The sequence below is a fragment of the Hylobates moloch genome, unplaced genomic scaffold (genome assembly GCF_009828535.3).
Source record: "Hylobates moloch isolate HMO894 unplaced genomic scaffold, HMol_V3 SCAFFOLD_24, whole genome shotgun sequence".
In the NCBI taxonomy this organism is placed as follows: Eukaryota; Metazoa; Chordata; class Mammalia; order Primates; family Hylobatidae; genus Hylobates; species Hylobates moloch.
Window position 1 is genome coordinate 31,965,677 of NW_026652299.1, and position 13,934 is coordinate 31,979,610.

The window sequence follows — 13,934 nt, forward strand, 5'->3', positions numbered from 1 at the left end:
TGAGTTTGAAATAAAAGTTGAAGAAAAAATATTTAAAAATAAACACACACACGTGTTCATAACAAAATAAGGAGAAAATACCCATGACAATTTCAGTCCTCATTTCTCTAATTGATCATATATTTGTAGCTGGTGTTAAAATTTCAATAATGCTGTAAAGCATGACATGAACAATTTTATTCAGGGCCATTGTAGTAGACATAGGGGCAACTATAATGGGATTTTGCAATAGAGGACAGAAATTGGGCTCAACCCTGAATACAGCACAGACAGGTGGGAATTTATAGCCAAAAGGCAGGGTGGGAGTCAGTGGATAGAAAATTACTAATAGAAAACTTCATGGTAAGAGGGATTCTGGCTAAATAGACCGAACAGAATTCTTGCTTAAGACAGGCAAGGGTAATCAGACATCACCCAGGGGACAGTGGAGGATGAGGAATCTGATCAGGTATCAAGAGTGATCAGAAACTATGATCGTGCCACTGCACTCCAGTCTGGATGACAGAATAAGATCCCATCTGGACCAAAAAAAAAAAGTGAGTGATCAGATATTGAGGATGATGGGTGTGATTCTTACTAAACTGACTTAGCAGGGTTCTTTGCTAAAACTGGGCTTTATGAGGAAGCACACAAATGAACCTAGGAGAAGTTTCAGGAGTTTGAATAAAAATGGGATCAAGCCAAGAATCTCTGTCACTGGTATTCATAACTTACTTTCTTCCATTACTCATTCTGCATTTGCTTCGCTATTAGCAAGCACTTCAGCTGGTCATAGTTCTTAATCTGGTGGGATGTCTTAGTCAGTTTGGGCTGCTGTCACAGAATGCCACAGACTGGATGACTTAAACAATGAAAAAATGTATTTCTCACCATTCTGGAGGCTGGAAGTTCAAGATGAAGGATCTAGAAGATCAGGTGATGGCCCTCTTCCTGGTTTGCAATCTACGTTCTCGCTGTGTCCCACACGGTGGAGAGCAGGCAGAGAGGGCTAGCATGCATGTGTCTTCTTAGAAGTGCACTCAACTCATTCATGAGGGCTCTGCTTTTATGACCTAATTACTTCTCAAAGGTCTCACCCCCTAGTATCATCACATTAGGGGTTAGGCTTTTGCCATATAAATTTTGAGGGGACACAAGCATTCAATCCATAACAAGAAGTAACCCAAACCTTTACTCCTGAAGGATCTGGACCATTCATAGTCCTGTCTGGACTGCGTTATTTTAGTTTCTTATTGACTTTAATCATAGAACATGGTAACAATAAGACACATCCTAAGGGATCTCCTGTATTCCAGCACTTACCTTTACCTCCACTGTGGCATAGTAGTTCAATATCTCCTTGGTAGTCAGCATCTATCACCCTGGCCAGCACAGTTACTCTCTTCTTCGTCTGTTAACTAAGAGGCATGAGGAGTCCAAAGTGGCTGGGTAGCAGTCTTAAATTCCAGTTCAATGGAATTACTCTCTTGGTGAAAACATTCCTGCCCCTGGAACGAAGACCTCTAGGCCAGCAGAGCATAATAGAAAGCAAAAATTCTGCTGTAGGTTACTACGAGTAATAGTGAGTGGTGCCACTCCTATTTCTATCCTTTAATCCCTAGACCCATAAATCTTGGCCATGAGAGAAACAGTATTATATATTGAATGTATATTGAATACTTATTCAGAGTATTCACATCCTTGTGGAAAACCTTGTCCAAGCCCTACAAGATAATGTCACCTAACTGGCACTGTAACTGGGTCTTAAAAAGGCCATTCTACCTTTACATAAAACTAGCTGCAGGGTGTGAAATATGGTAAGACCAGTGAATTCCATGGACATGGGTCAGTTGCCACACTCTTTTTCTGTAAAGTGAATTCTGTAATCAGAAACCATGCTGTGTGGAATACCATGACTAGGGACCACTCAGGTAGCTGGCTGATCACCAGGGAATGGGGCCACATTGGAGGATTAGTGTTGGTCTTTGCTGCTGGCAGATTGGGCACTCAGAATAAAGCATTTTGTAAATACATGAATGATAGTTTTGGCAGAAGCATTGTGTGTAAGGAAGGAAAATCTGTGTCTGAAGCAAATGTCCATTCCACTAAGAACAAAGCACTGCCCTTTCCGTGATGAAAGTTGTCTTAGTCCATTTGTGCTGCTATAAAAGAATACCCAAGGCTAGGTAATTTATAAAGGAAAGAGGTTTATTTGGCTCATAGTTCTGCAGATTGTACAAGAAGCATGGTGCCAGCATCTACTTCTGGTGAGTAGCTCAGACTGCTACTCATGGCAGAAGGCAAAGAGAAGCTCTGTATGCAGGTCACATGAAGAGAGGGGAATCAAGAAAGAAAGGGAGGAGGTGCCAGGCTCTTTTTAACAATCAGCTTTTGCAGGAACTAATAGAGTGAGAAATCACTCATTTAGGATGGCACCAAGCCATTTATGAGGGATCTGCCCCCATGACCAAAACACATCAAATTTCAACATGAGATTTGGAGAGGCCAAACAAACCAAACTACAGCATTCCACCTTTGGCTCCCCAAATTTCTTGTCCTTCTCACATGGAAAATACAATCATCCCTTTCCAGTAGTCCCCAAAAGTCTTACCTTGTTCCAGCATCAATTCACAAATACAAAATTCAAAGTCTTATCTGGGACTCAAGGCAAGTTTTTTCCAGCTATGAGCCTGTAAATCAAAAACAAGTTACGTACTTCCAAGTTGCAGTGGTTGTACAAGCATTTGGTAAACATTTCTATTCCAAAAGTGTGAAATCGACCAAAAGAAAGGGGGTAATAGGCCCCATGCAAGTCTGAAATCAGCAAAGCAAGCATTAAACCTTAATGTTTCAAAATAATTCTTGACTTCATGTTCTCATCCTAGGCACACTGGTGTGAGGTGGGCTCTCAAGGCACTGGGAAGCCTCATCCCCATGGTTTTGCTAAGCATGGCCCACATGGCTGTTCTCGTGGTTTGAAGTCTAGTGCCTACAGATTTTTCAGTCTGTGGTTGCATATGGCTGATGGCTCCACAATTCTGGGGTTAGGAGGGCAGCAGCTCTGCTCTCACAGCTCCACTAGGCACTGCCCTAGTAGAAGTTTTCTGTGGTGGCTCCAACCCTGCAGAGGCTTCTGCCTCGGAATCCAAGCTTTCCAACACATTTTCTTAAATCTAGGTGGAAGCTGCTGAGCCTCCCCATCTCTTTCATTCTGCAGACTTAGCACCACATGGCAGCTGCCAAGGCTTAATGCTGTGCTCTCTGGAGCAGTAACCCAAGCAGTACCTGAGGCCCTTTGAACCGTCTTAAACCAGAGTGGCCAGGGTGTGAGGAGCAGCCTCCTGAGGTGGGCATAGGGAAGAAGTGCTCCATGTGGGTTCCCAAAACCATTGCATTCTCCTAGGCCTCTGGGCCTGTGATGTGAGCAATAGTTTTGAAAATTTCTGAAATGCCTTCAGGGCAATTTTCCCGTTGTCTTGACTATTAGCAACTGTCTCCCTTTAATCCATGCTAACTTCTCCAGCAAGTAAGTGTTTCTCAACACCCTTGGATTACTGAAAATGATCTTTCCTTTTCTAGCACATGGCCAGGCTGTGAATTTTCCAAATTTTTACACTCTGCCTCCCTTTTACTTGTTCATTCCAGCTCTAGGTCATTCTTTTGCTGCCATATCTGGTTGTAAGCTGTTAAAAGCAGCTATGATGCTAAGAAATTTCTTTTGCCAGATACCTGAGGTCTTCAGTCTTAAGTTTACCCTCACATAAAGCCCTAAGGCATAAATACAATGCAGCCAACTTCTTTATTACACCATAGCAAGAGTGATCGTTCCTCATTTCTGTCTGAGACCTGGTCAGCATGGCCTTAACTGTGTGTATTTTTGTCAGTATTTTGGTTACAACCACTAAACCACTCTCTAAAAAGTTCCAAACCTTCTTTCATCTTCCTGCCTTCTTCTGAGCCCTCCAAACTCTTCCAACCTCTGTGCCTTACCCAGTTCCAAAGCTGCTTCCACATTTCCAGGTATGTGTATAGCAACACCCCACTCCTCAGTGCCAATTTTCTGTCTTAGCCCATTTGTGTTGTTATAAAGTAGTACCTGAGACTGGGTAGTATATAAAGAAAATAGATTTATTTGACTAGTCATTCTGTAGTCTTTATAAAAAGCATGGCACCAGCATTAGCTTCTGGTGAGGACCCCAGTCTGCTTCCACTTATAGTAGAAGGCAAAATGGAGCTGATATGTGTAAAGATCAGACAGTGAGAGAGGAAGCAAGAGAGATTGGGGAGGTGCCAGGCTCTTTTTAAAAGCCAGCTCTCCCGGAAACTAACATAGCGAGAACTCACTCACTATCACGAGGATGGCATGAAGCCATTCATGAGGGATTCACCCCCGTGACTCGAGCACCTTCCATTAAGCCCCGCCTCCAACACAGGGGATCAAATTTCATCATGAGGTTTGGAGGGGTCAAACAAGCCAAACCATAGCAGAAGCAGACCAATGTAATCAACCTGTCTCCAGGTGCTGGCTGATTACCAGGGAATGGGGCCACATTGGAGGCTTAGTATTGATCTTTGTGCTGGCAGATGGCGCACTCAGCAATGTCCACAGCCAGGTCAGCCATAGTGAGTGGAAGTCCATATTGCTGAGCTCATGCAAAACCTCCATCTCTGCCACCGTGGCCACTTGGTTCATGAGCCCATTAGGCAATGATGGCCAATGGAACTGGAAAAAAAATGCTACCTAGTGGTTTCTGAGGAAAATAGCTCCTCTTTCTTGAGAGAGAGAGTTTTCAGAGGAGGACTTTTTCTTTCTTAATGTGGACCTGAAGTCTGCAGTTCTAGGAGCTTGCAACCACAAGGGGGAGACAGGTACAGGCAAAGCAGAAAGGCACCTAGCCCTCCTCACTTTACTGAGCTGCTGAATGTCCAACCCTGGGCCTAGAACTCCATGGGTACTTCATATGAACCAATTACCACTTAAGCTAGCTGAGTTGGTTTGCAAACATACTTGCATCCTACTTAATGCAACTGCACGTGTCCTGTCCTCACCAAACTATTAGCTCTACATCATTTGTTCATTTATTTATCCATGCATTCATTCAACAAATAGATGACCTACTTTGCATCAGCTACTTAGTAAGCACTTGGAGTAGAGTCCTCAGTATTACGTGGAATACATGAGCCTTCTCTTTATGCTCGGAATCTAGAAATAAGTACAAATAATTTTTATTAAAATAAAAAAGGATGGGCTGTGCATGATGGTTCATGCCTGTAATCCAAACACTTTGGGAAGTTGAGGCGGGTGGTTTGCTAGAGCCCAGGAGTTTGAGATCATGCCAGGCAACATAGCAAAGCCTCATCTTTACAAAAAAAAAATACAAAAATTAGCCAGGCATGGTGGTACACACTTGTAGCTCCAGCTACTCATGAAGCTGAAGTGGGAGGATTGCTTGGGCTTGGGGAGGTCGAAGCTGCAGTGAGCCATGATCACAACACTGCACTCCAACCTGGGCAACAGGCTGTCTCAAATTTTTTTAAATAAGTAAATAAATAAGGATGTGGAATAGTAAGACAGGTGCCATTATTAAGCTGGTATAAGATACGGAATGAAACAAGGAGAGCATTAATCAAATCTACCTTAACTGGAGAAAAGAATAGTCTTTTTTTTTTCATCAACTTTTATTTTCAGTTCCAGAGTACATGTACAGGATGTGAAGGTTTGTTATAAAGGTAAACGTGTGCTGTGGTGGTTTGTTGTGGAGATCAACCCATCACCTAGCTATTAAGCCCAGCATCCATTAGCTATTCTTCCTGATGCTTTCCCTCCCCCATCTCCCACAATAGGCCCTAAGGTGTGTTGTCCTCACCATGTGTCCATATGTTCTCATTGTACAGCTCCCACTTTTATGTGAGAATATGCAGTGTTTAGTTTTTTGTTCCTGCATTAATTTGCAGAGGATAATAGCCTCCATCCATGTCCCTGCAAAGGACATGATCTCATTTCTTTTTATGGCTGCATAGTATTCCATGGTGTATATGTACCACATTTTCTTTATCCAAGCTATCACTGATGGGCATTTGGGTTGATTCCATGTCTTTGCTATTGTCAATAGTGCTGCAATGGACATAAGTGTGCATGTATCTTTATAACAGAATGATTTCTATTCCTTTGGTATATACCCAGTAATGGGATTGCTGGGTCAAATGGTATTTCTGCTTCTACATCTTTGAGGAACCGCCACACTGTCTTCCACAATGGTTGAACTAATTCACATTCCTACCAACAGTGTAAAAGTCTTCTTTTTTCTTTGCAACATCACCGGCATCCGTTGTTTCTCTACTTTTTAATAATCACCATTCTGACTGCTGTGAGGTGATATCTCATTGTGATTTTGATATACATTTCTCTAATGATCAGTGATGGTGAACTTTTTTCACATGTTTGTTGGCTGCATGAGTAGCTTCTTTTGAGAAGTTGTCTGTTTATGTCCTTTGCCCCACTTTTTAAATAGGGTTGTTTGTTTGTTTTTTTCTTGTAAATTTGTTTAAGTTCGAGAAAGGAATTGCCTTAAAAGCCTCCACAGAAAATATCTTTTACAACAAGGAGACATTCTTTTCAGGCAGGAAGGTGGTCAAGGATACCTCAGGCAGAAAAATAAGCATATTCAAGACTCAGAGGTATGAAATAGCAGGAAACAGCTCAAGGGATTAGATTAGTATGATTAGAATGTGTGGATATGAAAAAAAGAAATGTTGGGAGACAAAGCTGAATAACTAAGGAGGAAAGGATATGGAGGGCTTTGCATGCCACCATTAGGGAGACCCTGCAGGGTTTTAAGCAGTAATTTTCCATTAGGAAGCTGCTCACAGAGTCACCTTACCCCCAGAAAGCCTTCTGTAATATTTTTCAACGAGCCCTGAAATGTACTCTATCAAATTTGGTAGCCTGCAATTCTCTGGCATAATACCGGAGTCCAACACCCAGAAAGGTCCAGATCTAGTGTACTGGTGACTCAGTTCGCTCTCTGGAATAAGTAGGTAGTGTGTTAAGCCTGGTCAATCAAAATTGAGGATCCTTGGTGACTTCAAATTTATCCAGTGGCATTTGCCTTTGAAATAAATTAAAGAGACTGCTTTGATCTACTATCATAATGAGGGTTCTTTGTGATGTAATTACAAGGAAACACGGGCAAGAAGGAAATATTTGTTTTATTTGATGTGTTAAGTTTTAAATTCACTTTATATGAACATAGCATCACCCTCCCTAGAGTCTGGCATTTGGATAACTTGTTAAATGATTAAAAGATTTTTGTTATTTCCTTTGACAGCTTCTTGATTATTTTTCTCAGGCCTGGAGGAAAGGTTAGCAAGCACCATAAAAGTGTGTGCACCCTCCACTGCAGCCAGACTGGTCTGCAAAAGGCTCCCTGGATCCTCAACTTCCATTCCTGTTCCAGTGCCTTTGCTTAAGCTGTTCTCCCAAGAGTAATGCTCTTTTATCTGTTTGTCCCTAAGCTTTTGTTTATCAAAGCCAAGTTCAAGTCCTCTTTCATGAGATCAGGTTGGAAAAAAGCCCTGGGATGGCAGTGGGAAGACCTAGTTGTGAGAAGTTTGCAGAGTTTGCACTTGAAGATAGCTGAGCCTCAGTTTCTTTAATTGTAAAATGTGCTATTTCAACAGTGCAATTCAAGACACAAGTATAGAGAAATTAATAGAGATAATTAATATAGTGTCACTTTTGTGAGAAATTTACAAACTGAATGGGGAAAGATATACAGACTCACACACACACGTGAGTAATTACAGCAGGTAAATATTATTGCACAATATGGGAAATTATGTCAGTAATTTCCAAAACTGCACCAAACTAATACTCTATATAATTTTTTGCTCTCATAGTTTATTCAGCATTTTATACTTAATTGGTCATACTGTTTATATGGGTTTAACTTCCTTTTCAAACTCAAAGTATAAATACGTATTTAAAGAAACATTTGCAATATGCTTTAGAGTTGACAGAGATGTCATTGGTGATAGCTAATTAAGTCATCACATTAAATCAGTGACTAAGTTATTGTTCTTCTTTCACAGAATAAGGAACTCTGAGGTGAGAACACCTGTCCAATATCAGAGAGGTAAGTGGTAAAGCCACAGTGTAAGCCTCACTAGTTTTCTTTCTGTGCCACGATGCTTGGTCTGCATGCCCTTAAGTAAGGGTTCAGATGTTAAGCCATTGTCTTTTTCCCTACCTATCCTGCACCCAAATCAACTCTCTGTTCTATACTACTTTAATCCTAAAATATCCTTCTTCTTCCAACTTGCTTGCCTCTTTAGAACAGACACCCCTCTCTCTCTCTGCCTATAATTCTCATCACACACTGAACTACTCACCTCATCCCTCCCATCCACATCCAGACTTTTCTCTCCTGACTCTTTCTTCTCAGTGGCTCTGACCCTCTGCTCACTGAAAAATGTTAAAATGCCCATTCATTCAAAGCCAACATTATTAAGTGGCTGCTCTATACCAATCCTTGAGTTGGATGTAGGGGTTACAATGATGAATAAGGCCAGTCATGGTGGCTGCCTATAATCCCAGCACTTGAAGCCAAGGTAGGCAGATCACTTGAGCCTAGAGTTCAAAACTAGCTTGGCCAACATGGCCAAATCCCATCTCTGCAAATAAATTTACAAAATACTAAAATTACTGGGGCATGATGGCGTGTGCCTGCAGTCCCAGCTCTTCAGGAGGCTGAGATGTGAGAATCACTTGAGCCCAGGAGCTCAAGACTTCAGTGAGCCACAATCACACCACTGCACTCCAGTCTTGGTGACAGAGTAAGACCTTGTCTAAAAAAAAAAAAAAAGACGAATAAGCCATAGGCTTTTTCCTCAATGAGGTCATAATCTAGCCTTGGGAGTCAGACAAGGCCGTAAAACTACTTCTCTGCAAGAAATTCTTGCTCTTACTAAATTTTGGGTGGAGATCAAGAGAAGATTGTGATTTTAAAAATGTGGAACCATGAAAATCCTGGCCAAATTCCCAACCACACATTCAAAATTGATCAACTTGCCACTCCCCATAAATGTTTCAGTGATAATTTATCCCCAAACCCAACTGCAAGGTATTCTCTGTACCCTCAGTTGCCTTCCCTACAATAGGCAGCCTCTTCTTCAAATACCTTAGGCTAGAAACTCCATCTCATTCCTAAAAGTATTCTGCCTCCCTTCTTTTTTTTTTTCTTTTGACAGAGTCTTGCACTGTCTCCCAGGCTAGAGTTCAATGGCACGATCTCGGCTCACTGCAACCTTCGTTTCCCGGGTTCAAGCAATTCTCCTGCCTCAGTCTAGTGAGTAGCTGGGATTACAGGCACCTGCCACCATGCCTGGCTAGTTTTTGGTATTTTTAGTAGAGACAGGGTTTCACTATGTTGGCCAGGCTGGCCTCAAACTCTTGACCTTGTGATCTGCCCTCATCAGCCTCCCAAAGTGCTGGGATTACAGACATGAGCCACCGCGACCGGCCTTTGCCTCCCTTTCAAGGTGATGTCTTCTCCTTATACCATCTACATTTTGCAAAGTGGGCAGGGTTTGTCCCATGTTCCCTGACATTCTTCTGGTTAGTCTCACATGCTTTTGAAGAGGAAGGGCTTGATGCCCTAAACCAGAAAGAATACAGTGCTCCATTTCTGATTTAGTGTCTTGTCATCATACCCCAACCCCTCGAAGAAAAATTTTAGATGGGTTTGTTTCCTTTATAGTGTAATTTATGATGTAACAACATCAAAGTATACATGGTAATTGTCCTTACAGACACCAGAATATAATCCCATTTGGGAAAAGGAATAATTCTCCTATGAGTAGTACTGGCCTGTCCTTTGAAGAACAGTAAGCCCACCACCATTGTGGTTTGGTGCATTGAGTGGTTGGGCAGGTGTCCAACCAAAGTACTCATGGGCAGAAGCTCAGATACACCAGTACCAACTATTTTAATTAGAGGTTTTTTTCTGACCAAAGAAGACCAGTGAACAGTCAACAAACCAATTCACCCTACATACAAAAATTACAGTTATGCTAAGGGCTGAAAGTAAAAACACTGGGTACTATAAAGGCATATAATGGGTGGGAGGGCTGAACTAGTCTAGAGAACAGAAAGGAGATATAAAAAAGGTTTTAAGCTGAAAACTATCAAAGATCAAGAATTAGCCTAGAAAAGGGAAAGGGGCTTTCAGAGGGCAAGCATTGTCAAAGGCTCTGGGGCAGGAAAGAACTGGGCACATTTAAGGAACTCATGGATGAAGAACTGGTGGGACTGAAGCAGGGTGAGCCAGAGCGCAGTGGTGAGCTCAGAGGCCGAGGCATTTGGCAGAAGCCACATCAGTGTAGGGCCTTAGAAGCAAAGCCATGTCAGATTTTGGCCTTGATCTTAAATAAATAAAAAGTGATTTAAGGATTTGGGTAAGGAGGTAAGGAGGAAATCGATTTATTTTCTAAAAAGACAGTGTCAGGGAGGAAAGCCTACTCCATCCTCCTAGGGTTCCTGATTAGGTCTAAAAATAAAACCGACAAAGACAGATGGATAGGAGAAAGCAGACAAATTTATTGAATAAAAGTTTTACATGACATGGGAGCCTTCAGAAATGAAGATCCAAAGACTCAGGAACAACTGTCTATTTTTGTGCTTAGGTTTGATGGAGAACAGATGGCCATGTAGAAATGTGGTTGGACCAAATACTGTGATCTAATGGTGAGAGACTGAAGCAGGGGAAACCTAGCTAGACCTGTCTTTCAGATCCTTCTTGGCCTCTCTGTGTGGCATTCCTTTCCCCTGGTGTAGGGCAGGACCTCTGGAATGAGGGTCTTATGATCTACTTTCAAACAAAGTAGGTCAAAGAATTTCTTTATAGCCAGCTCCCACACAGAAAGGCAGAGGAAGGTTAGAGTAATATTTCCAGGTTTTACGGCTTGCTTTAGGGAAGGAGAGTTCTAGTTTCTATGGTCTGCCTTGGGGGAGAAACAGGAGAGAAAGGAGGGTGGGAGAAGGCTGAAAGACCTTGCTTCTAACGCCCTTTCAATCGACTTCCATTGAAAGCACTCAGCATGCCAAGGTGCCATAGTTTGGGGTATCATGTTCTGAGCCCAACAGTGGCTCAGACTATTGCACAGGAAACAGGTAGAGAGAGGGAAGTGGATTGCAGGGGTTTCAGTTGGAAACACATGACAGTGGTTAAGGAGAGGAAAAGGGGGGCCCGGACTCTTCCCTGAAAGGGCTGTGAATTGGGTGTAGCTCAATGTCACTTACAGACAGAACCCTCATGGTAGCATTCTGTGTGACGTCAAGCCCTGCACCCTGTAGACCAGTGAGTGGGTCCACAGGAAGTCCCTGAGGTGTTCTGAGAGCAATACTTCTACAAAATCATGGGGCAAAGCCAGAAGGACAGTCTGGGGCTATAGGAATGGATAAGACTTGTGGACATGCTTAGGCACAACAGCTTTTTTGAGGATTAAATGAGAAGAAGCATATTAACTCTTTGGTCTAAGACGTAGAATATTTTTAAAAGCTCTTCAAATACTGGTTAGCAGTGCTTAATTCCACCCCTCTTCTATGACCTGCATCGTGGCTCTCAGCTCCATGAAAGGAAAGGTGAGCCTCGTATGTAGCTTTTTCTCCAGCATTAAGCACAGTTTCTGGTATACATACATCAGGTTATCTGTGAGTCCTTGTTGATTAAGTTAAATAGTAGATTAAAAACTTTCCCAAGATTGGAATTCTGGCTTCAGAACCTCCTCTTTCCCTTATGACACACTAAGGTGCTTGGAAAAATCAAATCCAACAAATGTTTAAGATTGATCCGGGAATTTCTAAAGAACGGGTCTTACTCCAACTCAAAGTCTGAGAAAACCCAAGGAAAGCCCTCCCACAGGAGTGTAGACCCAAAGAAGTGGCTTCTTGACCAGGTCACAGTAGGACAAGGCTGTCCAATGTGGCTGCTGAGGAAAGAGCCACAAACGACCACAAAGGCAGGGCACAGCATCTAGTGTGAAAGTCCAGCCAAGGACAAAGCAGGGAGGACAGAAAACCAGGCTGGAAGCTTAATGAGCTAACAGCAGTGTGGAATGCGAGTGAAGAATGGGGCAGGCAAGTGGTTCCGAACTAAGACCATGAGCACACAGCAAGCCTGGCCCTGCCACAGTTGAATCATGACCATCGTCACGGGCAGAGCAGGCTTGCAGTCAGAAGAAACCATGCAGAGAAGATCTCCAGAGAAACATCCTGGGTGCAGTGCTGAAAGGGGACAGCACTGCAGGAAAACATCCAGGAGAATGTCCAGAAGATGGTACAATAGAGGAGGAGAAGGAGAGAGAAAGCTTCAGGGAGTCAGTACTCAGAAGCAGCACCCTGTGGTGGGAAAAACACAGGCCCTGGGTTAAACCAGAGACCAATTCCCTGGAGCCACATGGAGTCTCCAAAGTGTGGGGGACCATGAATGCTTTCTCACCAAGATGATCCGACTATGAAATGAGATGAAGTATGTAAAGTACCTGGCGCAGTGCATGGCCCACTTGAGATGTTCCCTGAATTCATGCATTTAATACATATTTAATGAGCACCTACTATGTACCAGGCAGTGTCCTGAGAACTAAGGGTGCAGTAGTGAATGAAACAAAATCTCTTTCTTCAGGAAGCTTATATTTGAGAAGAGATGGCAAAAGATAGATAAATATATTTACTAGTTAGAGGCAGGGAACAAAAAGAGCTATAAAAATATAAGACAATGTAAGTGTGCTTAGATAGAATGGTCTGCAAGGGGTATTTGAACAGATATCTAAATGAGGTGAGTGAGGGGGCCATGCACAAATCTGGGGGAAGAATGTTTTAGGCAAAGAGAATAGCAAGAGCAGAGATCCTGAGATGAGCTGTGCTTGGTGGGTTCAGGAGGTAGTAGATTCTTTTTCTTCTCATTCTGTTCCATCAGGACAGCTTGACGCATGACATCTGTGGACATTCCAATCCTCAGTCCTGAAGCTTTATTAGTCATTCTTTGAGAGATGTATTCCATATTCATTCCTTCATCTGCACAGCTCCCAATCTGTAAGCAGAGTGTTCACATCCTTTAGAGAGATAAGATTCAGTCACAGAACTAATGTGTCCCTAGGCCCAATGGTGGCCCCCAGCCCCTGGATCCCTAGATTTCTATATCTCACACACTACTCAGAGTACCTTTCAATGCATGTGACAGCAGGGCACATGCTCAGGAGGGAGTGAGACTACTCACAAAGAGTGAGTGATGGAAGATAGAAAGAAGGTGGAGAAAGGGGCAGAGAGGTCCATGAACACACCCCCTTCTCATTTCTGAATAGAAAATAGAGGCTTGGGTTGTACCTCCTAGACAGGCTCTCCCCAGGGCTGCTTAATGGAGAAGGCAGGTGGGAGTGGAAAGGCAGGGGGAGGTCTGGAACATTTTCTTTTGCTTTGTTGGCTTTGTAAGCTAAAAAAATCCACCAACTGTGATTCTAGTCCTGATTGCAAAACATTCTGTTATTTAGCTCTGGGGCTGCAGTTAGCAGATTGTCAGTTTGGCCTCACAGTGAAGCAGCAGCCAAAAAAGATGAGACATTTTAATTTCCTGAGCAGGTGCAGATATCAGGATTGGTTTCAGAATACCTGTGAAAAATGAAATAGAGGTGGGGAAGGAAAGCGAAGACTGACGTGATGTGGGCTGGGGGTTGGGGGGACACAGAGAAGGAAGAGAGAGATGAAGCAAAAATGAGGAGAATACAAGCATATGAGAGGAAACACAATGAGAAACAGAAGCAGGGAGACAGGGAGATGTTGGTCAAAGGGCAGAAGGTATCGGTTAGATGGAAAAATAAGCTTTTGAGTTATATTGGGCAGTGTGGTAACTGTCATGAATAATAATGTATTGTGTATTTCAAAATTGCTAGGACAGTAAATT